At 41.2% G+C, this 27,258-nt stretch overlaps 2 protein-coding genes across 20 annotated transcripts in view; one reads left to right on the top strand and one right to left on the bottom strand.

Annotated features, from left to right (window-relative positions):
• Positions 1-5,118, bottom strand: part of LOC127580061 (monocarboxylate transporter 7-like) — a 41,233-nt gene extending 36,115 nt beyond the window's left edge. The window contains exons 1-2 of one of the 2 annotated variants that reach the window (XM_052033242.1): positions 4,920-5,118; positions 4,432-4,519 (exon numbers count right to left, since the gene is read on the bottom strand). The gene's annotated coding sequence lies outside the window, so the exon portion shown is untranslated. Of the gene's footprint in view, positions 1-4,431; positions 4,520-4,657; positions 4,802-4,919 lie in introns of those variants that run through there. The other variant, XM_052033243.1, reaches the window with a different exon arrangement.
• Positions 1-27,258, top strand: part of arsg (arylsulfatase G) — a 149,571-nt gene that overhangs the window by 40,615 nt on the left and 81,698 nt on the right. For 5 of the 18 annotated variants that reach the window (XM_052033241.1, XM_052033239.1, XM_052033238.1 and 2 more), the window contains exons 1-2: positions 5,294-5,484; positions 25,398-25,623. The exons of 2 other annotated variants lie outside the window; for them this stretch is intronic. The gene's annotated coding sequence lies outside the window, so the exon portion shown is untranslated. Of the gene's footprint in view, positions 1-4,863; positions 5,003-5,293; positions 5,485-6,276; positions 6,375-14,397; positions 14,519-15,829; positions 15,924-18,325; positions 18,692-25,397; positions 25,624-27,258 lie in introns of those variants that run through there. 11 more of the 18 variants (XM_052033229.1, XM_052033233.1, XM_052033227.1 and 8 more) reach the window with 10 other exon arrangements.

The following is a 27,258-nucleotide window of genomic DNA, read 5'->3' as shown; positions in this document are numbered from 1 at the left end:
AATTAAAATTGATTTCATGTTTGAAACCTTGGTGCACAAAACAGAACAGCAGAGTTTTATTTAAAATGTTGAGGGATTGATGTTCAAATAGACCTAAGTGTCCTTGTGCACAAGTTACTAAAAATCAACATGCAGGTGTGGCAGGTGTTTAGATAGGCAAGTAAATAATATGTTGGTTTTATTACAAGAGGATTATGCGTACAGGAGTAAAGACATTATTCTCCAATTACATGAAGCTTTGGTGAGACCACACGTGGTGTGTATTATCTAGTTTTGATCACCTTACGTAAAAAGGATATAGTGACATGCAAAAGTTTGGGCACCCCTGGTCAAAATTTCTGTTACTGTGAATAGCTAAGCAAGTAAAAGATGACCTGATTTCCAAAAGGCATAAAGTTAAAGATGATACATTTCTTTAATATTTTAAGCAAGATTACTTTTTTATTTCCATCTTTTACAGTTTCAAAATAACAAAAAAGGAAAAGGGCCCAAAGCAAAAGTTTGGGCACCCTGCACGATCAGTACTTAGTAACACCCTCTTTGGCAAGTATCACAGCTTGTAAACGCTTTCTGTAGCCAGCTAAGAGTCTTTCAATTCTTGTTTGGGGGATTTTTGCCCGTTCTTCCTTGCAAAAGGCTTCCAGTTCTGTGAGATTCTTGGGCTGTCTTACATGCACTGCTCTTTTGAGGTCTATCCACAGATTTTCGATGATGTTTGGGTCAGGGGACTGTGAGGGCCATGGCAACACCTTCAGCTTGTGCCTCTTGGGGTAGTCCATTGTGGATTTTGAGGTGTGTTTAGGATCGTTATCCTATTGTGGAAGCGATCCTCGTTTCATCTTTGGCTTTTTTTTTACAGATGGTGTGATATTTGCTTCCAGAATTTGCTTGTATTTAATTGAATTCATTCTTCCCTCTACGAGTGAAATGTTCCCCACGCCACTGGCTGCAACACAAGCCCAAAGCATGATCGATCCACCCCCGTGCTTAACAGTTGGAGAGGTGTTCTTTTCATGAAATTCTGCACCCTTTTTTCTCCAAACATACCTTTGCTCATTGCGGCCAAAAAGTTCTATTTTAACTTCATGAGTCCACAGGACTTGTTTCCAAAACACATCAGGCTTGTTTAGATGTTCCTTTGCAAACTTCTGACGCTGAATTTTGTGGTGAGGATGCAGGAAAGTTTGGAGAAAAAAGGGTGCAGAATTTCATGAAAAGAACACCTCTCCAACTGTTAAGCACAGGGGTGGATCGATCATGCTTTGGGCTTGTGTTGCAGCCAGTGGCGTGGGGAACATTTCACTGGTAGAGGGAAGAATGAATTCAATTAAATACCAGCAAATTCTGGAAGCAAACATCACACCATCTGTAAAAAAGCCGAAGATGAAAAGAGGATAGCTTCTACAACAGGATAACGATCCTAAACACACCTCAAAATCCACAATGGACTACCCCAAGAGGCACAAGCTGAAGGTGTTGCCATGGTCCTCACAGTCCCCTGACCCAAATGTCATCGAAAATCTGTGGACAGACCTCAAAAGAGCAGTGCATGCAAGACAGCCCAAGAATATCACAGAACTAGAAGTCTTTTGCAAGGAAGAATGGGTGAAAATCCCCCAAAGAAGAATTGAAAGACTCTTAGCTGGCTACAGAAAGTGTTTACAAGCTGTGACACTTGACAAAGGGGGTGGTACTAAGTACTGACCATGCAGGGTGCCCAAACTTTTGCTTTGGGCCCTTTTCCTTTTTTGTTATTTTGAAACTGTAAATGATGGAAATAAAAAAGTAATCTTACTAAAAATATTAAAGAAACATGTCATCTTTAACTTTATGCCTTTTGGAAATCAGGTCGTCTTTTATTTGCTTAGCTATTCACAGTAACAGAAATTTTGACCAGGGGTGCCCAAACTTCTGCATGCCACTGTACTTGCCATAGGAGTGCAGTGAAGACTGGTTTCAGGGATGGTGGGTTTGCCTTATGAGGAGCTAACTCGGCCTGTATTCTCCAGAGAATGAGACAAGATCTCATAGAAACTTTAAAAAAAGTTCTTACACAGCTGGAGAAGTTGAATACAGGGAGGATGCTTTCCTTGGCTAAGGCATCTGGAATTAGGGGTCATAGTCTCAGAATAAAGGGTACTCCATATAGAATTGCACCTGGCAAAGCTTCTTTGTGTGGAGGATGGCAGATCTATGGAATTATCTACTGTGGCAAACTGTGAAGGCTCAATAAGTGATTATATTCAAATCAGATTGATAGATTTTTGGCTATTAAGAGAATCAAGAAATATGGGGATAGTTCAGGTAAATGTTGCTAAAGTAGCCATGATTTTGATGAATGGAGGAGCAGGCTCAAAGGACCAAATGTCAATTCTTGCTTTTTTCATATGTTCTTATGTAATTTTTGTAGTTATAATGTGTATGATTTTGAAGTCACTAAAAGTTGAGCTTGCAGAAAGGGAATCTCTAAAACATAGGCAGAGAATGTAGTGGGACAGAATATCTATCTACTTGGAGAAGTTACTGTCAAGCCTGGAGGATTTCCGAGGGTAGCCAATGTTTGTAGCACTTGACAAAAATGTTCATTGTGCAGTGGTAGAGAATTCACTGTCTTCTCCAGGCTTGAACAAACCATCCCATTTCTTCTGCAAAGTCCATCTGATGCCATTAGGGGATCCACAATTTATGGGACTGTTTGTATGTATTAATCTTTTTTGACAAAATAGTTCTCTGCCATCCTAGTAGCATCAAATACTTCACACCACCAATGCTGCTATAGCACTAATGTAATACATTATTTAATGCCAAGGACATAAAATATCATTTCATTCTGTCATTCCCACCATATTTATTTACACTTGAAGACTTCCACAGATCAGATGCAAGTCCTTTCCCAGATTTCCATTTCCACCTACTGTGGGTGGTCCAGCAGTTAATGCTGCCATCTCACCACTCCAGCAACCCTGGTATAATCCTGACCTCTCATTGCTGTCAATGTGGAATTTGCATGTACTTCCTGTGACCACTAGGGTTTCCCCCAGATGCTGCAGCCCAAAGAAGTGTTGGTAAATTAATTCGCCTTAGCCAAGGTGAGTGTAGTTGATGAGCATGTGAGAAATAGGGCAATGGGATTGATAAAACTGTCCTGGAGAGCTGGCATAGACTTAAGGGGCTGAATGGTCTTTTAGTCGTAAGAAAATATAAAATTATTATATTTGCTTCACTTCCTCTTTTCTACCATAGCCCTTGATCTGATAAAGAAATATCTTGCCAATTGTATTCTACATATAGAAACTGGTGTCCATCAGTGGATGCTAAATTTAAAGATAAGATTTCTTTATTAGTCACATGTACATCGAAACATGGTGAAATACATCTTTTTGCGTAGAGTGTTCTGGGGGCAGCCCGCAAGTGTCGCCATACTTCGTGCCAACATAGCATGCCCACAACTTCCTAACCCGTATGTCTTCGGAATGTGGGAGGAAACCCACACAGTCATGGGGAGAACTCCTTACAGACAACGGCCGGATTTGAACCCGGGTCACTGGCGCTGTAAAGCGTTACGCTAACCGCTACACTACCGTGCAACCAAGCGGAGGAAAACAAACCGAAATGCTAACTTTTTTTGTGAGCAAATTCAAAAAGAAACGAAAAATAAACATTGGTTATATAATTTGTAAATCATTCAAACAAGTTGAGCCTTGGCAGTTAACACAATACTTTTTCAAACCCATCATCCCAGTATCGAGACTTCTTAAATGACGTTGTGCATGAAGACAATTAAGAAAGTTTTTTGCACCATCTGCTGGCCAATCTGTATGCCGAAAGACTGCACTGAGTATGCCTGAACAGCTGGAGGAGCACCTTTGTGTCATAGCGTTCTTTTCCCCCGCCGAGACACCGGCTGCAGTTTACTGCACCAACTTAAAAAAAACACTACCGCGTTTTAGCAGACAAATTATTCATTTCCCTTCCGTGAGATATTTACAGTAACAAAAAGCGTCGAGAAGACCGGAAGAGTTTCCAATACTGTTGTAATTTTAAACATAATTATAATATTGTTACACTTGTGTTAAATTGCTCATTCGGCTCAAGGAGGTGAATTCGATGTCCGGAGAACGCCCCGCTGAGATCGTTTGCTGTAAGTGATGCACTGACACTTCCTCTTACAGTAAAGCGAAGAGTATTCATAGCACCTTACAAGAAATGAGCCGGTTCGAAATCTATTCCGAGCTCTGAAATAACGCACTTAAAGAGTGGATCTGTGGACGTACTTCTACATTTTGTAAACGTGTAAAGTAAATATTGGGTTTCCGCGAGCTCCAAATATTTGATACCAGCCGGAATTTCTAAAGTTATCTCGTCTGTGCATTCAGCCTTCTGACGTGCACTCGCAGGATAATAATCCATTAAGATTGCTACTGTACTCACCAGCCGAGTTCCTCAGCTCTGCTCAGATGTGCTCGGGACCCAGCAATGCGTCGCAAATTAACGCAAGTTGTTGACCTGATTTTTGGGGCTACGACGGAAACAAAAACAAAACTAAACATGCAAACAAACATGAACCTATTATTTTTTTTAAAAAAACTAAACAGTTTACGTTTAACGAAAACAAAATGGAGAAAACTGCTAGTCCCGAAAGATGACATCAGCTCACCCTTGTGGGACAGCCGGTAGGATCCCAGATACAGCAACAAACGTACGATCAAGAAGTTTAACTGGTCAATACAGGCTTTAAGAGCTTTTTTAAAAAAAATAGAAATATTGTACAACGTCAGCCTTTCACCACAAATTGACATTCATCGGTTGGATCGGGCCATCCAAGGCTTTTACTGAAGATTCAGGATGCTTCAATTATTTATACACCAATAAGCTTCAAAGGATGATTAAGAATTAGACTCTGCGGCAGAAGGTCTTACCTTTATCGTACCCCAGGCAAAATGTACAGATTCTGCCGGTGCCTGCACGGAGGCATCGGTTATAACTCTAACGTCATGAACAGGTTAACTATTTTAATGCTGCTGGTAACAGCTGCTAATGCGCTGGGTCCCAAGGTTGGTTCCCCTCCGGCCCCGGGTCACGCTCGCCGCAACTCTGCGCAAGATTATTTTCTCCCCTGATTTGACGGTCCCCCCCACCCCTTCCGATTACTTTAACGTCGTTCCTCGCCTGGGCTGATAGAGACCGGCTGGAGCCGGTCTCTCTACGTGGATGCGCATCGCGTGCATGAGCGCCTCTCCTTGGGGTATGGGCTGCGAACAAAACGCGTGGTTGCAAGTCAGTTCCCAGAGGGAGCGCGCTTCCAGCTGTCACACAGGGTGCTCGTGACCGCGCGCTTCACTGCCCCAAACCCACCTTTCCTGTTATCGAGAGCGAGCATCGTGCACGTGCGCCACCACCGGGTTAAACAGGTCTATTCCAGTTAAAAGCGAGAGAAAACCGGATCGTTATATTGTTCTAACATAGCAGGAACTTGTACAAAAGGTAAATTGAAATGGATTATTCTGGGGGAATTAAACATCATCGTAGTCTCTCCTGCCAACTCACAAATTAAAATACTTGGTGCTTCTCAGAAGTTTTTAGCATTTTAAAAGCTAGTGGTTTCTGTTAGCAGTTTTATTCCCTCCCCCGGCCCCCCCCCCCCCCAAACCTTCTAAATACATCGTAGGAACAAAAGAAGCCAACGTTAGAATTTAGATTCGACTTCATTTCCTGAGATTGTCCTAAATCAGAACTCTGCAGTTCAGGTAAAAAACAACCTTAGTGCCTCAATACTGATGACACTGTATCAGCCGCAACTTGTATTTATAAGCCCCTTGAACATAGTAAAACGAACCAAATTCCCTCTACATGAAAACTAACCAATAAAACTTGGCACAGACCCATTGGGATCTGATAGAACACACGACCAAATGCTTGGTCAAAGATGGGCTTTAAGAATCGATTTAAAGAGAAGTGGGGAGATTTAGGCAAGATAATCCGAATTTAGAAACTCCGTGGCTGCCGGAGCTGCTGACGGTTGAGCAATAAATATTCAAGATATTTGAGATGTTTAGAGTTGCAAAAACACTTTTTTTTTAGGTTAGGGACAGAGGGAAGATAGAAGCAATGGACGGATTTGAAAAGAATGATGAAGATTTTAAAATTTGTGGGAAGGGAGATTTGAAGGTGATAAGACAATACCGAGGAGGGTGATGTAGCAATGTCAACTAACATGGGGACTAAGGATCAGTTGAGTGAGATGGCGTCCAGGGAGCAGGAAGTGAGTCAAACTGGGGATGGGTGTTGACTATGTAGAGAAGAGAGAAATGTGAGCTGGAGCTAAGGCTTATTGGAAAAAGCTGGGGGTTGAGGGATCCTCGTCCTTTGGACTGGTAAGGTAGAAGAACGGTGGAATTGATAACAGTTGACAAGATAATCTCAGTTTTAGCATCCAAGAATTCCATCCAAAAGGCCCTCTTTATTGTCGATGTTGAGGGCAGAGGAGATAGGAAAGGGTTTAAGAAGATGGTTTGTGGGAGTGAAAAGGAGCCAGAGGTTATCTTTGCATTCCAAGATAAATTAAATAATGAACAGTCTTGACAGAAAAGAAAGGGACTTGATAGTGTTTTATGTCGTCAAAATGGAACGGGTAGTAAGTGATTATGCTAGTTGTTCATTATAGCCATTCGAGTGTGCATCCTTGGACTTAAGGGACAAAGGTGAAGGTTGCTAAGGGTTTGAGTAAAAAGTTGTAGCAATTGACCATCAGTTAAATGTCCTTAACATATGTGATTAAAGTGATTTCAAATTAACCTGTAACTTATTGATCATACTAATTGCACAGACCAACTACAACCAGAGTTTAGTTTCACATTAGTATCCTCTGGTTGCTTTTGGTCCAGCATGTTGCTGCAGAGCCCCCATCTCCACCCCTGCCCTCACCCCCCAGACTCCTGCCTGTCAGATCTCAGATGTTGCCCATCACACCATCCACATCTCTGCTGTTGGACTTCAGAAACAATCTCCTCCTTTCCTGTTCACTCATTAGTTCACTTTAATCAGGGCATGGGAGTGGAGGCACAACTTACATCCAGGATTGCAGGTAATGGCCTTGGTTTTGACTTGAGCAGCCATTTAATTTGGTGGTCAATTGGGGCACCACAGAGAAATAGAGAGGGAATGGTGGGAGGGAGAGGAACTGATATTCAGAATGTTCATTAAAGAATGGGGAGAGAGAGGATGGAGGAAGAGGGATGAAAACAATCTGATGGAGCAGAAAGCCATTATAGAGTGAATTAGGGAGGGAGAAGGACAGAGAGCGGGGAAGTCGAAGATGGAGAGAAAGAATCATAAAAATATGTGGCACAGAACAAGTTTACTCAGCCCATTATGTCCAAAACTAGCCAAAACTCAAGCTACTTATCTTACCCAGTTCTTTGTCCATCATTTTTTTTTAGGTTATAGCTCTTCAGACTCTTCCTTTTGAAGGAGATAAAGATTTCTGCCTCCACCATCCTCTCGGACAATATTCCAGATTGTCACTACCATTTAATTACCACTTTAATCCTTCTATGATATATTGTTAAATGTGGGATCATAATTAAGATGTTTACCCGTGATACTAAAAATAACTGTGTGGTTGACAGGATGACAGCTCTAGACTGCAGGAAAGTATCAATGAAGTACAGATCCTATATTCTTTTTTAATCTTCTCTCAACCTGTCCCACCATTCACAATGACTTAAGCACACACTGTATACCCCCAGGTCTCTCTGTTCCCATCCCCTCTTAGAATTGTTGTCTTTAGTTTATCTCGACTCTTCTCATTCTTCCAACCAAAATGGAACACTTAACATTTTCTGCATTAAAATCCATCTGCTGTGTATCTGCTCTCCCTTTCCCATGGAAGTCTGTCATTCTCAGTTCATTATGCTTCCATGTTTTGAGGCAAATGCAAATTTTTATGTCCAAGTCATTAACACACCACTGTTCATTTCCATCCAGTTTGAAAAATAAGACCATATATTGTCACTTACTCAGTTTTCTACCTGTGCTGTAACTTTTTCTATGTGCTTTAGTCTAAAACGTATTTAGATAAAAAGCCTTTAAGAAGGCACATTATCAAATTCCTTTTGGAAGTCCATGCAGACAATATCAAATGCATTTCCGTCATGCCTATTATCTCATCAAAGTCTATCAAGGGAGCCAAAACATTAATTTAGAACTGTATGTCTGGTATAGGACCTGCACATTCCTTTGATGATCTTTCCTTTCACTTGTTTATATAAAAAACTTAGTTTTCTTTGATATTACCTGCCAAGATTTTTCATGCATCCTCCATGTCATCCTAATTTTACCCACATACCCTCAAGGCTTAACAAACAGTCTGCTGGAAGGACTCATCAGATCGAGCAGCATCTGTGAGGGGAATGGAAATGTTGACATTTCCAGATTCCCACATCTGCAGTCTCTTGTGTCTCTACCCTCTAGGCTTACTTAGGCTTGCTTTAGTGTTGAGCTTTTCATATTTTTCTTAAGCTTCCATTTGTTCCCTTTTATGTTCCTTAATATCTATGGGAGTTGAGATTTGGGAATTCTTGTTGCTTTTATAAACCTTTTCTGTCTCCTCCTTGAATGCCCAGTACAATGATGCTGATTTTCTTTCAAGTAGCTGTTTTCATTCCACTTTTGCTGAACCACATCTCAACCTAGTCAAATTGTTTTTAAACTAACTTAAAACTTTTACTGAACTTTTGTCTCTGTCATGCCAAATCTAACTGAATTACTATTGCTACCGCTTAATGCTCTCCCACTGCCATCCTTTCCCTAAAACTAAGTACAATGCAACCTCTCTTTTTTGAACTCGTTATGTACTGTGTAAAAAAAAGTTCCTTCAAATCCATTCTGTACCTTCTCCATGATGTGCTGAGCTGTGTCCACAACTCTCTGCAGTTTCTTGCGGTCATGGATAGAGCAGTTGCCGTACCAAGCTGTGATACATCCAGATAGGATGCTTTCTGTAGTGCATCGGTAAAAATTGGTGTATGTCAAATGGGACATACCAAATTTCTTTAGCCTCCCAAGCAAGTAGAGGCACTGGTGAGTTTTCTTGGCTGTGGTGTCAACGTGGTTGGACCAGGACAGGCTATTGGTGATGTTCATTCCTAGGAACTTGAAATTCTCACCCTCCTCGATCTTGGCACCGTTGATGTAAACCGGACCATGTGCACTGTCCCCCTTCCTGAAGTCAATGACCAGCTCTTTGTTTTGCTGACATTGAGAGAAAGGTTGTTGTTTGACACAATGTCACTAAGCTCTCTGTCTCCTTCCTGTACTCCGACTCATCATTATTTGAGATACAGCCCACTACGGTGGTTCAATCTGCAAACTGGCGGATGGATTTAGAATAGAATCTGGCCACGCAGTCATGAGTGTATAGGGCGTAGAGTAGAGGGCTGAGGGCGCACCCTCGTGGGGAACCAGTGTTGAGAATAATCATGGCGTTGGTGTGTCTATCCTCACTGATTGCAGTCTGTTGGTCATGAAGTCAAGGATCCAGTTGCAAAGAGAGGAGTTGATCCCAGGTTTAGGAGCTTGGAGATGAGTTTGCTTGTAATTATAGTATTAAAGATGGAGCTGTGTTCAATAGACAAATAGCCTAATATCGGCATCTTTACTGTTCAGATGCTCCAGGGATGAGTGTAAGGCCAGGGAGATGGTGTCCACTGTAGACCTGTTTCGGCAGTAGGTGAATTGCAGTGGGTCAAGGTTGTCCGGGAGGCTGGAGTTAATGCGTGCCATGACCAGCCTCTCAAAGCACTTCATGATGGTGGATGTCAGAGCCACTGGTCAGTAGTCATTGTTTTTCTTTGGTACTGGGATGATAATGGTCTTCTTAAAGCAGGTGAGAACCTCAGATTGAAGCAGGGAGAGGTTAAAAATGTCTGCAAATATCCCCGCCAGCTGATCTGCGCAAGAACTAAGGACACAACCAGGGACACCATCCAGGCCAGTTGCTTTCCGCGGGTTCACTCTCTGGAACTCTCTGACACTTTACTCTGTACTGTTATTGTTTTTACCTGAACTACATCAATGCACTCTGTACTAACTCAATGTAACTGCACTGTGTAATGAATTGACCTGTACGATCGGTATGCAAGACAAGTTTTTCACTGTACCTAGGTACAAGTGACAATAATAACCTAATACCAATACCAAGACTGACCTTACATCCGCAACTGTGACTGTGGGTTCAAGTATATTGGAGGCTGTCAGTGTGGGTGATATTCTAATCCCTTTCTGTTCAAAACATGCATAGCCTTTTTCTGTGCTGCAAGGCTCTTTGACTCTATATGACTCTATCTTGTACGTTTCCTTGTCTTTCCTGTCTAGCACATTTTCTTTTCTCTCAGCTGTAATTTTTTTTCTGAACAGTTATTTCTATAACCCCTCCCTTTTCAATCTCCACGTCTCATCTGAAAATGTTGTAATCAGTAATGTCAAGTTGTCACTACTGCCTACCTTTAAACTGTGTTTCAGTGATGGCCACAATATCATACAGCCTTTTGTCCATCTGCTCCCTCAGTTCAATGCCTTTATTTCCAAGACATTTTGCATTACAGTACATGCAACTGTCAAACTTCTTTCTTTCCTTTTTATCCAACCTTAAATTCCCCTGTCTTCAAAATTCATATGTCTGTCTTTCAAACTTGTTGGTTAAATGCCTTTCTTCCACATTGAGTTTTTCTCTTTCCCCTTCTGAAATAACTCAGGTTTCCATTTGCACTAAACTTTTTATTTAATCTGATGTCCAGCTCCCTGTTATTTTCCTCAAGGGACTTATCTTGTTTTCTGCTTATGTCATTGATGCAGGTATGAACCATGATCTCTGACCATACATCTTTCTCATTCAGAAGGTTCAGCAGCCACCGTAACCTGCACCAAGGAGTAACATAAAACATAGACAGTACAGCACAGTACATGCTCTTTGGCCCAGGATGTTGTGCCGACCGATATAAACCTACTCTATCATCAATCTAACCCTTCTCTCCTACACAGTACATAACCCTCCATCCATGTACTTATCTAAGAGTCTTTTAAATTCCCCTATTGTACCAGCCTCTACCACCACCCCCAGCGTCCATTCTAGGCACATACTGTGTAAAAAACCCACCTCTGACATTTCCCCTAAACGTTCCTCCTCAGACCTTAAACTGATGTCCTCTGGTATTGGCTGTTGCCACTCTGGGGAAAAGGTGCTGGCTGTCCACTCTGCCTATGCCCCTCATAATCTTACACACCTCTATCAAGTCACCTCTCATCCTCCTTCTCTCCAAAGAGAAAAGCCCTAGCTCGCTCAACCTTTCCTCATAAGACATGTTCTCTAATCCTGGCACCATCCTGGTAAATCTCCTCTGCACCCTCTCTAAAGCTTCCATATCCTTCCTATAATGAGCCTACCAGAACTGAACACAATATTCTAAGTGTGGTCTAACCAGAGTTTTATAGAGCTGCAACATTACCTCGCGGCTCTTAAACTCAGTCCCCCTACTAATGAAGGCCAGCACACCATACGCCTTCTTAATCATCCTATCAACTTGCGCAGCAACTTTGAGAGATCTATGAACTTGGACCCCAAGATCCCTCTGTTCCTCCACACTACTAAGAACTCTGCCGTTAACCTTGTACTCCACCTTCAAGTTAGTTCTTCCAAAGTGTATCACTTCACACTTCTCTGGATTGAACTCCATCTGCCACTTCTCTGCCGAAATCTGCATCCTGTCTATATCCCATTGTAACCTACAACAACCTTCTACACTAACCACAACACCTCCAACCTTTGTGTCATCTGGAAACTTACTAACCCACCCCTCCACTTCCTCAGCCAAGTCATTTATAAAAATCACAGAGCAGGGATCCCAGAACAGATCCCTGTAGAACACCACTAGTCACTGACCTCCAGGCAGAACACTCTCCATCTACTACTACCCTCTGCCTTCTACGTGCAAGCCAATTCTGAAACCACGCAGCCACGTCTCCATGGATTCCATGCCTCATGACCTTTTGGATGAGTCTACCATGGGGAACCTTGTCAAACACCTTACTAAAGTCCATATACACCACATCCACCACTCTACCTTCATCTATTTGTTTTGGCACCTCCTCAAAAAACTCAATTAGGCTTGTGAGGCATGACCTGCCCCTCACAAAGCCATGCTGACTATCCCTAATAAATCTTTGCTTCTCCAAATGCTCATAAATCCTGTCCCTAAGAATCCTCTCCAATAGCTTGCCTACCACTGATGTAAGACTCACTGGTCTATAATTCCCAGGATTATCCCTATTACCTTTCTTGAACAAGGGAATAACATTTGGCATCCTCCAATTGTTCAGTACCACTCCTGTGGCCAGGGAGGACAAAAGTATCATCGTCGATGCCCCAGCAATCTTTTCCCTTGCTTCCTGTAGTAACCTGGGGTATATCCCGTCCGGCCCAGGGGACCTATCTATCCTAATGTTTTTCAGAAGTTCCAACATTACCTCTTTCTTAACCTCAACTTGCTCCAGCACATTAGCTTGTTCTGCGCTGTCCTCACATTCGTCAAAGTCCCTCTCCCTAGTGAACACTAAAGCAAAGTATTCATTAAGGACCTCCCCTACCTCCTCCACTTCCCGGCACATTTCCCGCTTTATCCCTGAGTGGTCCTACCCTCACTCTAATATTACAGTGTGTTTTTGAATGTTGCCAATTGAGCATGTAAATGAGAAGTAAGAATATGCTCTAAATATGTTCTCACAAAATACCAGAGGTAAGGGTAATGTTGTGTTGCAGTAGTGGCCATTGTAGGTGATTCTCTGCCCAAGACTGATTAAGTGAACCCTGTGAAAGTCTCCAGACAAGTCAAGATGGATAGAAGGGAAATTAGGATATAATCAATGACTTTGATCAAAATCAAAATCAGGTTAATTATCACTGACATGTTGTGAAATTTGTTGTTTTGCAGCAGCAGTACTGTGCAGACATAAGAATTACTGTAGGTCACATAAATAAATAAATAGTGCAAAATGGTGATTTTAACTGTTTGGGTATTAAGGCAAGGACAAAAACCTATTTGGAGCAATTTAAACAAGGAGTTCAGGGGAAAGATACAGAGCAATATTAGAGGCTGCAGCACATTCACAGAATTAGAAGAGAAAAGAGACGCTAAGAAAAATTCACTGATTCACAGAGTTGCTTTTTTCTTGAGTGGAGAAGGATCTGCATGAAAGGGGACCGAAGGACAACATGTTACGGTGGACTAGGCAGCTCAAAAAGAGCATGGAAGAAATCAAGAAATTAGAGAAAAAAAGCACATTCTTATAATGGTGGGGGAACCTTATCATTTGGCCTGGTAAGCTAGGGGTATGGAGAGAAGTGGTGAAAAAGTTGACTGAATGGTGTGAATTTTAATGACTAAGAAGTCCATGAGCCTTGTCAGTTATTGTTTGTTTTGAGGGGTAAGGAAATGGGAGAAATTTTAAGGAGACAATATTTAGTAGAGCAAAGAAGCCAGATGATATCTTTACACTCCAGCTAATCCTGGCGTAATGAGTACCATCGTTAAAAGAGAACAGGACTTGAGAGAGCTGTACGTAATGAAGTTAAAACTACATGTTAAATGGTTAAATGAGATGTTCACCATATCTATTTAAATATGACTCCTTAGACTTAAGGGAGTGATGATGATGGCTATATTATTTGAATGCAAAATTATCAATTAATGTACACTAATTGATTGTACATCCATGTTTTGTGCTGCTCTGACAGTTCCTATTCATCCAGAACAAAATTAATGTATTTTAAAGTATGGGTATAAAGTCCATTTTTTTTTGCTTGCTAAGATTATTAATTAACTTACTGCTTGTGATCTTATTAAAGTGGATTTTAAAAGTTCATCACAATGTTGACACAAATGAAAAACAAGTTTAGGCAAGGATTTGGGTTAAACAACATTCCTAGGTTATTAGAGAAGTAAAGAACTGCAGGTGCTGGAATCTAGATGAAAAACATGATGGTGCTGGAGGAACTCAGCAGGCCAGGCAGCATCTGTGGAGAAAAGCAGCCAGTCAACCTTTCGGGTCAGGACCCTTCTTCAGGACTGAAGATAGGAAAAAGGGAAACCCAATATATTGGAGGGAAAAGCAGAGCAGTGATAGGTGGACAAAAGAGGGGAGACAGGGTGGGCACAGGGTGGTGATAGGTGGATGCAAGTAAGAGAGTGATAGGCAGGTGTGGGGCAGGAGGGGAGAGCAGATCCACCGGGGGATGGGTCAAAGGTAAGAAGAGAGAGGAAAAAAAGAGAGGAAACACAAAAAAGGCTAGGAAAGGGAAGAAGAGAAGAAGCATGGTGGGGTGGGGGGGAATTGCCTAAAGTGGGAGAATTCAGTGTTCATGCCGTTAGACTGCAAGGTTTCAAGATGGAAAATGAGGTGTTGTTCCTCTAGTTTGCGCTTGGAATTCTCCTGGCAGTGGAAGAGGTCAAGGCCTGTCATATCAGTGAGTATCCAGGGACCTTAACAGTCCTTTCAGATGAGACAAAGATTCACCTGCACCTCCCTTAATATCATCTACTGTATTCGGTGCTCCAAGTGTGGCCTCCTCTACGTTGGTGAGACCAAACGCAGACTAAGTGACCGTTTCGCAGAACACCTGCGCTCTGTCCGTAACCGCAATCTGCATCTCCCCATTGCCAGTCACTTCAACTCCTCCTCCCACACTATCACTGATATTGAATTCTCTCACTTTAGGTAATTTCCACCCCCCTTCCCTACAAACTGCCCCCCCCCCCACATGCTTCTCTTCTCTTTCCTAGCCTCTTTTTGTTTTCCTCTCTCTTATTACCTCTTACCCATCCCTCGGTGGATCTGCTCTCCCCTCCTCTCCCACACCTGCCTCTCACTGTCTCTTACCTGCATCCACCTATCACCACCCTGTGCCCACCCCGCCTCCCCTCTTTTGTCCACTTATCACTGCTCTGCTTTTCCCTCCTATATATTGGGCTTCCCCTTTACCTACCTTCAGTCCTGAAGTGGGGTCCTGATCCGAAACATTGACCGTCTGCTTTTCTCCACGGACGCTGCCTGGCCTGCTGAATTCCTCCAGCATACTCGTGTTTTCCTAGATTATTAATGCTTTGAATTCAATAAGTTAGTTTGCTGCAAAACAACAGCTTGTACTAATGTGGCAGCTTTAATACAGTAAACATTTCAAGGCATTTCATGGGAACATTATGAACAGAATTTGACATTGATCTACATAAGATTTAGATTAGAATTACAAAAGGCACAACTAGATTAAAGGGGTGAGGAGAATATTTGAGAAGGGAAGGGCCATTGTATGCTTTGAAAAGAAGAATGACAATTTTAAAATTGTGGTGCAGCTAATATTGAGAGTTACTGAGCAAAATGTTGAGGTAAGTTAAGAAACAAGCAGCAGAAATTCAGCCGAAGTTTATGGATGGTCAAAAATGGGAAGTTGACCGACAGTGTATTGGAAAAGTAAAGTTAGAGATAACAAAGCCATGGATGAGAGTTTTAAAAACTGAGCCAATGCCAGAGTCAAGGTGCCTCGCTGCTGAAGGGACGTGATCAACCTGAATTGTCCACTTGATTGTTTTTGATAGAGACAAATAATTGTAGCTTATTTGCATATTAGAACCTTTCACCCCTCTGTGGGGAAAAAGTTAATGCATCAATTCGTGGTCAGAAGTTCACCTCAGGGTCAAGGTATGAGCAATCTGGTTCAACACTGACAGTAACCAGAGTGAGGAATGGAGCCATTGGCTAGGCAATGGAATCTGTGACTAGAACATCAAATTTACTTGGAGGAAATTTCTACTCATCTCAGATCTGAATTTTGGCAAGTAGCATGACAATGTGGAGGCTGTGCAGAGGTTTAAGAGGTGTGGCTTTTAGTTAGAGCTGCATATGCTTAACATACTTTTGGAAATTAATGGTATTTCTTAATGTTGTTGTAGGGCAACATGTAGATGAGAAATGGGAAGAGGCTGAGGTTAGAGCCTTGGGGAGCAGTAGAGGAATGCTTGGTAGAATATTTGCGTTATAATGCTAACACGATTTGTGAAATATTGAATGGTTTCTGATGTGCAGGGTCCAGGGTCAGTTCCTCTGGACAAAGCATTTCCACCAATCTCCCCTTTCCCTTCTAATTATTTAACATTGTTCTTCATCTGTACCAGTTTCTGGACAGATGGATGCACGCGCGTGCGCGCGCACGCGCGCGCGCACACACACACACACACACACACACACACACACACACACCAGTGTGCTAATGAATATCCCCGAAAGGTAGTGCCCTTGTCTGTTGCCCATGATGCTTGTGATGTTGAGTTTTATTGTATCTCAGGCCCACCTTTCATGTGATTGGGAGTGAATATCTAAGTACACTTTCAGGTTGACAAGTGAGGCAATAATCAGATTACTAAATTATTTGACCAAGTGTGAGTTGCTGAGGAGGTAGATTGTAAAGGGAGGATTATCCTTAGTGTTTTAAACTGTCGCTCCATTCTTCAGCTTGTAATATACTCAGTACTGAATCTCACAGCATTTTAAAGCTGTAGTAGTTGCTGTTCCTAATTATTTATTTTATAAACAAACAGGTTGGAGCAAAATGAAGCCAACACCAGAACTTAGTTTTGATTTCATACATTACCTGAGACTATCCTAAAGCAGACCTCTAGTGTTCAGGTAGATGGTGACAACAATTTGTACTTGTATAGCCCATTGAACATAGTAAAATCAGCCATGGTCCTGCAAAAGACCACTATTCAACAACACTTGACACAGACCCAGGAGAGCTGTTTTTAGGATCTTTAACTAAGAACTTTAATCAAAGAAATGGATTTTAAGAAGTCACTTAAGAAAGTTAGGGAGATTTAGGGAGGGAATTCCAGGGCTTAGGTCTTGACAGCTGAAGAGTGATTAAAATCAGGATGTTCAAGAATCTGAAGTTGGAAAAGTATTGGCATTTTGGAGAGTTTGGGAGCTGGAGAAGGTAGGAGATATCAGGATGGTAGAATCAAGAAGGTATTTTAAAAGCAGGACTATAATTTTAAAATTGAGGTGCTGCTTAACTGAGACCTTTGTATTTCAGTAAACACAGGATTGGTGGGTGAATTGGACTTTATGTTAGTGATTACAAGGGTAGCAAAGTTATGAATGACTTCTTTGAAAGAAGTCATTTGATTTGAAAGGAAGGGAAGCAGAACCTGAGGGGGGATGGTGTCAGTTAACACAGGAGTCAGGAAAAGAAGTTGGCTAGTCAGAAATTCAGTTGGAATCATGTCCCCAGAGCAGAAGTGGTCACTTGTGGAGGTATTGAGCCTGAAGAGCAGATGATAGGAGATAGAGACAGATGTGTGTTTGGAGTTAAGTCTGATTGTATGTTTGGGCAGGGTGATGGTGGTAGTAATAGTATTTTGGCTAGGGAAAGAGGTGAAATGGCTGAGAAAGTTAATTGGGTAGTTAACTATGTATCTTTGAGTGATTTGTACTTGTTATCGAGAGATGAGAAGATATGAGAAGGTTTAAGATGATTTGCAGTAGAAAAAAAAAAGACAGCTTTTACCTATCTATTCCAGGCTAATTATGGAATAATGTGCACTATTGCTCTGAAGTGAGCAGGGCCAGCCAGATAATGCTTTGTATAGTAAAGACAGATCTGGCAGCAAATGGTTAAATCATACCCATTCAGATGTGTGTCCTTGGATCTAAGAGGACAAACATCAGGGCTGTAAATGCAAAAATGATGTGAGTAATGTAGAGGTCACTAATTGATTGTGCATCCACATTTTGTGCTGCTCTGACAATTCCTATTCATGCAGAGCAAGATTAATGTACCTAAAGTTGTCTATAACGACCATTTTAGCTTTTTTGCATGTTAAGATCATTTATTAAGTGAACGCTAGTTACCTTAGTGAAGTAGATTTTAACAGCTGATCACAACATTGACAGGAGTAAAAAGCAATGACAGGTCAGAGGATTCTGATGATTGGAGAACATTCCTAAGTTGCTGATGGCTTGAATTTGAAAACCTATCAATTCCCAATAAAACAATAATGTATAGTACTAATGTATATTTAATGTTGTAAACTTCTCTAGGTGCTTCATGGGAGCAACATCAAACAGTATTTAACTTCAACTGTAGAAAAGAGGAAATAGAGGTAGAGAGATTTAGAGTAGGAATTACGTCATCATGTGCCTGAATGTCGCCTAGGTCTTGCTGCACAGATTGGTTTATTTGCATGAGCTGTGAAAGGATATTGAACATTGCACAATCATCAGTGAATGACCCCACTTCAAACCTTATGATTGAAGAAAAGTCATTGATGAAGCAGTTGGAGATAGCTGGGACTAGGACACTATTTTGAGGAACTCCTACCATGATGTCTTGGGACTGTGATGACTGACCTCCAACAACCACAATCATCTTCCTTTGTATGAAGCATGACTCCAACTATTAGAGTCCTGTCCATGTGATGCTAATTAACTTCAGTTTTGTCAGGGCTCCTTGATGTAAAGGGCAATCATTCCCACTTTTCATCTGGAATTTCAGCTCTTTGGCCCCTGTTTTGACCAAGGCTATAATGAGGTCTAGAACCAAGTAGTCTTGTCAAAACCCAAATTTGGCATTGATGAATGGATTATGGTGAGTAAATGACCCTCGACAGAAATGTTGATGATACCTTCCATCACTTTTCTGATGATTGAAAGTCAACTGATTGGATTTATCCTGCCTTTTGTGAGCAGGACATACCTGGCCAACTTTTCACATGGTTGGGTAGATACCAATGTTGTAACTGTACTGGGATAGTCTGGCTAAAGATGCAACTAGTTCTGGAGTTCAGATCTTCAGTGTTTCCTGATCTTGTAGTGGAAGAATCTTGAATGAAGAGACATAGTTACAAGGTGAGGTGATGATCATTTATTACTGAGGTATGGAGAAATTTCTTTTAACAGAGAGTGGTAAATCTTTGGAATTCTGTACCCTGGAGGTCTGTGGAAGCTAAATCATTGGAGGTATTTTAAAAAGTGGTTGATAACTTTTTAAAAGATTAGGGAGTTGAAGCTCCTGGGGGAGCGGCACAGAGGGCTGGGGCAGATAGACAATGATCATATTAATCGGTGAGGCTGTTTAAGGGGCCAGCTGGCCTACTCCTGCTCCTGTTTTCTTGGGTTCTTGTGGTTGCATGTCCTTTGCTGTATCCCGTGATTTCAGCTGTTTCTTGATATTATGTGGAGTGAAATCAGAATCAGTATCAGGTTTATTATCACTGACGTATGTCGTGAAATTTGTTGTTTTAGTGGGGATGTTGGGAGAAAGCTGAGATGGATCATCACTATCACAGCATTTGGCAGCTTTGTATTTAGCTCTCACATGCAGGCTTTCCCATCTTTGAGGATCTGGATACTCTTGGAGCCTTCTCCTCCTGTTAGCTATTTAATAATCCAGCAACATTCACAACTAGATGTAACAGCACTGCAGAGCCTCGATCTGGTGTGTTGATTGTTTGATCATGTAGCTTTGTCTCTTGAATGCTGTTTTTGTTGCATAGTACACATGTAGTCTTGTGTTGAAACTTCAGTAGGTGGGTGCCTCATTTTAGGTATCCTGATGGTGTTCCTGGCATGCCGTTCTGCAGTCCTCATTGAGTCAGTGTTGGTCCCCTGACTTGATGGTAATTGTAGACTGAGAAATGTGCCAACCCGTGAGGTTAGAGTCTGAAGTGGTGTTCATTTCTCTGCTGCTGATTGTTCACAGTGCCTTGTGAATGCTCAGTTTTGAGTTTCCATATCTGTACTAAGTCTATCCCATTTAACATGATTGGAGTGCCACACACCACAATGGAGTCTGTCAATGGTGTGAAGAGCATGCAATAGTTACTTCTACCAGTGCTCTGGTGGATAGATACATCTGGCATAGTTAGGTTGATGAGGATGAGGGCAAGTAGGTTTGTCCCTTGTCTTTGTTCATTGACTGCCTGCTGCAGACCCATTGTGGCATCTGTATCCTTAAGGATTCAGCTATCTTGGTCAGTTATTGTGTTACCAAGTCACTAATGGTAATGGATGAAGTCCCTCGCCCATAGTACCTTATGTGCCCTTACTGCTATCATTGCTTTTTCCAAGTGTTGCTCAATATGGGAAAGTGATGATCTATCAGCTAACAAAGGTCATTTGGTGGTAGTCAGGAGGAGGTTTCTTTGCCCATGTTCAACTTGATGCCTTGAGACTTCAAGGAGAATGGAGTCGGTGTTGAAGACTCCCAGTGTCCTACTTATAAACCACTGTACTGCCACTGTATCTGTCCAGCCAGTGAATCAGGATTTAACTTGAGATGCAAGAATCTGGCACATATCTATAAAGCATAATTCTGTGAATACAACAATATCAAGTTGTGGGACAGTTCTCTTGTCTGGGTGTCGGTATCTAAATTGTTAGTGAGGTTTTTCCAGCTCCTGGTTCTTGATGCATGTGTAGATGCCACAGCTTTGTGTTACAGAAAATTGCAATACGGCCTGCTTTCTAGGAACGCAGCTCCCCTATAAACTGGTGGTCACTAGTATTTAGTGCCTAGATTAATGCCAGGTGGTCCAGCAGGTTTATTCTTTCCCTGTTACAACTGATTGGCTTGCTGTGGTTTTTCTTTTAAGAAGTAACCACATTGATGGACTAGAGTCACATGTATATCAGTTTTAAGGATGGCAGAGTTCCTTCATATAGGATATGTGTGAACCAGATGGATTTTTATAACAATCTGGTAGTTTTGTGGTCCTCATTACTAAGATTCATTTTTTTTCAAATTCCAGTTTAAATACCATGATTGAGTAGGGTCACTGGATTGTTAGTCTATGTCATTAGTCCTGGATTATTAGTCTGGTCATATAACTGCTGCGCCACCACCAAACATTTGGAAACTGATGTTGTTTCTAAATGGTGTTGCCCAAAGACAGCATGAAGATGAGAGGTAGGAGGAGAGCAAGGTTAATCGGATGGAGGGCAACAGAAGTAGTGACTGGGAAATCAGCAAAGGAGAACCAAAGCATTGTCAAGGAAATGGAAAGTAGAACATGAGAGTAGGCTAGTGAGACACATAGTAACAGACTGTAAGAGCTTTTATAGATATCTAAAAAGGAAAGATTAACTAAATGTAGAATTGATCCCTTGGAGATTGAAAGAGGAGAAATTATCTTGGGGAATAAGGAACTTTTCATATTTCATATTTCCTTCCAACATAGAAGGAGGTCATTCAGTTCATCAAGCCTATGCCAGCTCTCTAAGAAGTTCCGTCAACCTCATTCCCTCACATATTTCCCAGCAGAGAAATTAAACAAATATTTTGTGTCTGTCTTCACAGAAGGAGACACAGAAAATGGAAATATTGAACTAGGGGTCTAGAATGAATGAGGAACTCAAAAGAAATTAACATTAGTAAAATATTAGTATTGGAGAAATTATCAGGACTGAAAGGCAAAAAAAAATAAACAGGACCTGGTACTGATGCACATGGCTATGGAGATACTTATTGCACTATTTGTCACCTTCCAAAATTCCTTGGAACAGTTTCCAGAGACTGAGAGATAGCAAATGTAATCCTACTATTTAAGAAAGGAGGGAGAGAAGATGCAGAGAAATACAGACAAGTTAGCCTGACATCAGGAGCAGGAAAATTGCTGGATTCTATTATTAAGGCATTGGTAGCAGAGCATTTAGAAAATAATACTGGAATTTGTCAGAGTAAACATGGATTAATGAAAGGGAAATCATGTGTGACAATTTGTCAGAATTCTTTGTGGTCGTAAGTAGCAGAGTCAATAAGGGTGAGGCAGTTGATATAGTGTATTTGGACTTTCAGATAAGATACCACAGAAGAAATACTAAACAAAATTAGAGTGCATGGTAATGGGTTAATATACTGGTATTGATTAAAGAATGATTAACAAATAAAACAGAGAGCAGGAATAAACGGACCATTTTCAGGTGGGGCGGCTATGACTGGTGGGGTGATAGAGGGATTGGTGCTGGGGCCCCAGCTGTTTACAGTTAATATCAATGAGTAGGATGAAGGAAATCAAGTGAAATATGTTCAAGCTTATGAATGATACAAAGCTGCAAGGAGGATGCAGAGAGGCTCCAGGGGGATGTGTACAGGTTGGCGAATTGGCAAGGACCTGGCAGATGGAATATAATATGGAAAAATGTCAGGTATTCCACCTTGATAGTAAAACTGAGTATTTCTCAAATGACAAGACTGTGAAAAGTGTTGGTGTTCAGATAGACCTGTGCATTTCTAAAAGTTAACATGCAGGTCCAGCAAGCAATTAAGAAGGCAAACAGGAGGTTGTCCTGTATTGAAAGAGGAATTAAGTACAAGAGTAAAGCCATGTTGCATCAATTATATGAGGCTATGTTGAGACCATTCCTGGAATATTGCGTATTAGCCTGGCCTCTCATAATTTGGATGAGATCTGTAATACTGCCAGAACCCAAACTGAATATTGTCAAGCAAATAATTAATGAGCAGGTGCTGTCTGATAGCATTATTCATGATTTCTTCCTGCAGTTTATTGATAATTGGGAAGTGATTATTAAGATGATAATTGACTAGGACAAGTTTGTTTTGTCTTATCTTGAGGAAAACATAGAACGTTACAATACAGGAACAGGTTCTTCGGCCCACCATGTCTGAGTCAACAAAGATGCTAAATTAAACTAATCCCATCTGCCTGCACATAGTCTGTATTCATCTGTGTCTCTGTTCCTCTGTTCATGTGTCTGTCTTGCTTTCTTATCTGTTTCCACCACTTCTCCTGGCAGCACGTCCAGCACCTACCACTCCCTTGTGTATAAAACTTGCTTCACAAATCTCCTTTAAACTTTCCTGCTCACACTTTAAACTATGCCCTCTCATATTTGATATTTCCACCCTGGGAAAAAGTCTCTGACTATCAACAATATTTATGCCTCTTATAATTTTATACATTTTTATCAAGTTGCTCCCTCAGCCTCTGACGCTCCAGTGAAAACAAACCAAGTTTGTCCAGCCTCTTCTTGAGGTAACATCCTGGTGAATCCCTTCTGTACTCTCTCCAGAGCCTCCATATCCTTCCTATAGTGTGGTGACCAAAACTTCACACAGTATTCCAAATGTGGCCAAACCAAAGTTTTATACAGCTGCAACATGACTTCTCACTTTCATTTGATCTCTCAAAATGCAACACCTCACACTTGTCGGACTAAACCCCATCTGCCATTTTTCTGCCCAAATTTCCAACTGATGCATGTCCTGTTGTATTCTTTGACAGCCTTCATTGCTATCCACAACTCCACCAATTTTCAAATCACCTGCAAACTTACTAATCAGACCAACCACATTTTCGTTCAAATCATTAATACATATTACAAACAACAGAGGTCCCAGCACTGACCCCTGCAGAACACCACTGGTCACAGATCTCCATTCAGCAAAACACTCCTCTACCACTATTCTCTGTCCTCTGTGACCAATCCAATTTTGTATCCCTCACCGTGGATCCCCTGTGACTTAAGAGAAAATGGCTTTGCAGTTTTACACATTACTGGAGTATGCCAATCTCAGACCTATACTGGAACAGCTAGCCTGAAGGCACACACAGAGTCTGAGAGCTATGTGGTTCAAAACAGCTATCAAACCATCAAAGGGGATAAAAGGAAGGTGTATTGAGTTAGAGAAATAGAGTCCGGGTAAGGTTATGGGAGTTTGTAGAACAAGGTGTAAAACAATAGAGAGATTTAAACCGAAGGTGTTAAATTTGATGCATTGGGGAGAAAAACAATGAAGACAATGATGAGAAGGCAGGACTAGTTGTATGTCTAATATTATGAGCTGGAGAATGTTGAATGAAATGAGGTTTTACAAAGCATTGAGAATAACGAGTATGCAATTTTGCAAATGAAGGATATGACCACAATGTGTCAGATTGAATAAGAGGTGGCAGAAGCATAGAATAGAAGCTGGAACAGGTACTAGAGGTGTCAGGAACAGCTGAAAATGTAGTGCTTGTGATAGGACACTGATAGGAGGAAGTGGAATATGGGAATTTAGAGACAGTATGTGTACTTATGCTGGAAGTAGTAAATGGACATATATTTGTAGGGGAGAAGGTTTGTTACTTGGAATTGAAGGTGGTGGGAGGGGTTGGAAAGTGAGTAAATATTGGGAGGAATCGGTGAGCAGGAATATACATAAAGATAGGAAGAATTGGTGTGCACAGATTCACTGGAAAGATACTGGATTAATTTAATAATTTAAATCTTGTGGGCAGTTTCCACAAATGTGGTTTGTATTCCCTGTAGGTTAGAAGTTGAGGATTGATTGAAATGAGATATTTAAAATGATAAATGGAGAAGATTGTGCAGATACAGAGAAGCTATTTCTTTAGAATCCAAAACAACCAGACACATAATGAGCCACATCATCCAACTTTCCTCTTGATTTCTGAGTACTTATGACCACAATGCTGTCATTTGCCTCTTGCTCTGTTTGCCAAACTCCCAATGGAATCTGGCTCAGAACTTGTTTGTGGAATTCGATGCAGCACAGGCAACATTGATTGGTCATCGTGTGTGCAGATGATCTAGTTTCAGAGGTTGTTTTACTCTCAAGATCTGAAGGAGAAACACTTTGAGGGGTTATAAGGTTATCTTAGATTTCACCTAGAATGCTTTCTTGTGTGGCTCAAATATCTTCCTGAGTATAAAAACCACATTCAATGGAAAAAAACCTAAAAGCATTCCAAGACACAAGAGATTCCTCCAGCATTTTGTGTGTGTTGTAAAAGCATTCTAAAGTGCACTGTGAAGTCTCAATTATAAAATGAATTTGCCAACTTAAATTACCGATTGTTCCATTCAAGTTATTATTGAATCTGTTTGTACTGAAGTATTGCTTGTTTTACAAACAGCCCATTGTTCCCAAATTGGAATGTCCTTATTTGTTGGACTATACTGTTCCCTACTGTGCAGAGTAATCTAGTGGTCTTTTCCTGTGATGCCTGACGATATTGTATAGTACTGACATCAGAAGGTAAATCATATGAAAGTTCATCCCACAAGTGATGTTAAAGACCAAGAGTAGATTAGCAACCAATAATTTGCATTCATAAATGAAGCATGCAAGGACAGTGGATAAGGAAGAAGTAAAAATAAAGCATCAAAGGCAGACAGATGATGATAAATTCTTAAACTTTGACAACAATGTGTGGTGCAAATGTGAACTCAAGGGTACTTTTCTTAAAAGCTTGAAAGCTTAAAAGAGCTTTTCCTCTTCCATACCTGATGTCCGAGACTGAGTCAGATACTCTGTTCCTTCCTAGAGTCTGGCCAGAAGCATCCTGCCATTCAACAATCAAGTTGTGCTTTAAAACACTGATTTTGCCAGGATCACTGGTAGCAGAATCTGAACGTTGCTGTAAAGGCTGGGAGATTCCAAGTTCCAAGAGACATCAATGCCACAGCGAGGAATCGGATTCTGCTGAACCACCCAACTTATGACCTGAAGTATCATCTATTGGCAGCTTGGCTGTTGTTGCTAGTCAACAGGTCAGTCTGGCTCATTAAAATTAGAACCAGATCATTCAAGAAGCATTTTTTACATATGAAGAGTGGTAGAAATGTGGAATTAGAACCATAGAAAACTACAGCACAGAAAACAGGCCATTTGGCCCTTCTAGTCTATGCTGAAACATTATTCTGCTAGTCCCATTTACCTGCCTCCAGCCCATACCCCTCCAGACCTCTCTCATCCATGTATCTATCCAATTTACTCTTAAAAGTTAAGAGCGAGCCCGCATTTACCACATCAGATGGCAGCCCATTCCACACTCCCACCACTCTTTGAGTGAAGAAGTTCCCTCTAATGTTCCCCCTAAACCTTTCCCTTTTCACCCTAAAGCCATGTCCTCTCGTACTTATCTCTCCTAATCTAGGTGGAAAGACCCTAATTGCATTAACTCTGTCTATGCCCCTCATCATTTTGTAAACCTCTATCATATCTCCCCTCATTCTTCTCTGCTCCAAGGAATAAAGTCCTAACATGCTCAGTCTTTCCCTGTAACTCAACTCCTGAAGACCCGGCAACATTCTTGTAAATCTCCTCTGCACTCTTTCAATCTTACTGACATCCTTCCTGTAGTTCGGCGACCAGAACTGCACACAATATTCTAAATTTGGTCTAACCAATGACTTATACAACCTCACCAAAACATTCCAACTCCTATACTCAATACTTTGATTTATAAATGCCAGGATGCCAAAAGCCTTTTTTACAACCCTGTCTACCTGTGACTCTACTTTCAGGGAATTATGTATCTGAACTGCCAGATCCCTTTGTTCCTCCGCACTCCTCAGTGCCCTACCATTTACTGTGTATGTCCTCCCTTGATTTGTCCTTCCAAAATGCAACACCTTTTCTTTTGCTTATAGGCTGGCTCTGTTGAAATTTAGAAATGTGCTACTGATACCTACAGAATTTTATTGGAAAAGGTTATCAAAAGGGTATAGAGCAAAGGAAGTAAATAGAACTGATCAACTGATCAGCCATTTTGTATCTGAGTTGCCCAGATGGAATACCAGAGTCAAGCTGCAGGCTGTTTTCTTTTGAGTTGATTATCAATTTCTTTCCTTCTCCCTGTTCCCCCATCCATACCCATACACACACTCTGGTTAGCCATTGATACCAACTGTCTCTGATGAATACTTTTTTCCTCTTCTTGTCCTTTCAGCAATTTCTCTCATCTGCTTGTGGTTGATTCTCTTTCTGGTAGACAGACAGCCCTGCTCTCTTATGATTGATGATTCCGTTTGTGTGTATGCCATATGTCCACTTTTATCCAGCCAGTATCAGTCATAGCACTCCAGATATTTGTGTTGTGTTTCATTATTGTAATGCAGTTTTGCTTATCTGGAGAATTCTCATGGTTATTTGTTCATTGAGTCAATACAAGATGTATTTCTGGGACAAGTAATTTGAACCCAATTCTGAGTCTGTTATGTAACTGCAAACATCAGGCCTATATGCTGTTAGGATGTCAAACTTCCTCTGCCCCAAAGGACATCCTGACTCCATGGTCTCCAATATTAAGCAGTCTACTATTCCTGGCCCCACATGTGCTACCTTGTTTGTCTTACCCCCTGCCTTATTGTAAGTTACTCTTTAGTGCAGGTAGGTAGCAAAAG

The sequence above is a fragment of the Pristis pectinata genome, chromosome 18, assembly GCF_009764475.1.
Source record: "Pristis pectinata isolate sPriPec2 chromosome 18, sPriPec2.1.pri, whole genome shotgun sequence".
NCBI classification, from domain to species: Eukaryota; Metazoa; Chordata; class Chondrichthyes; order Rhinopristiformes; family Pristidae; genus Pristis; species Pristis pectinata.
This window is presented reverse-complemented; position numbering and strand designations above follow the sequence as displayed.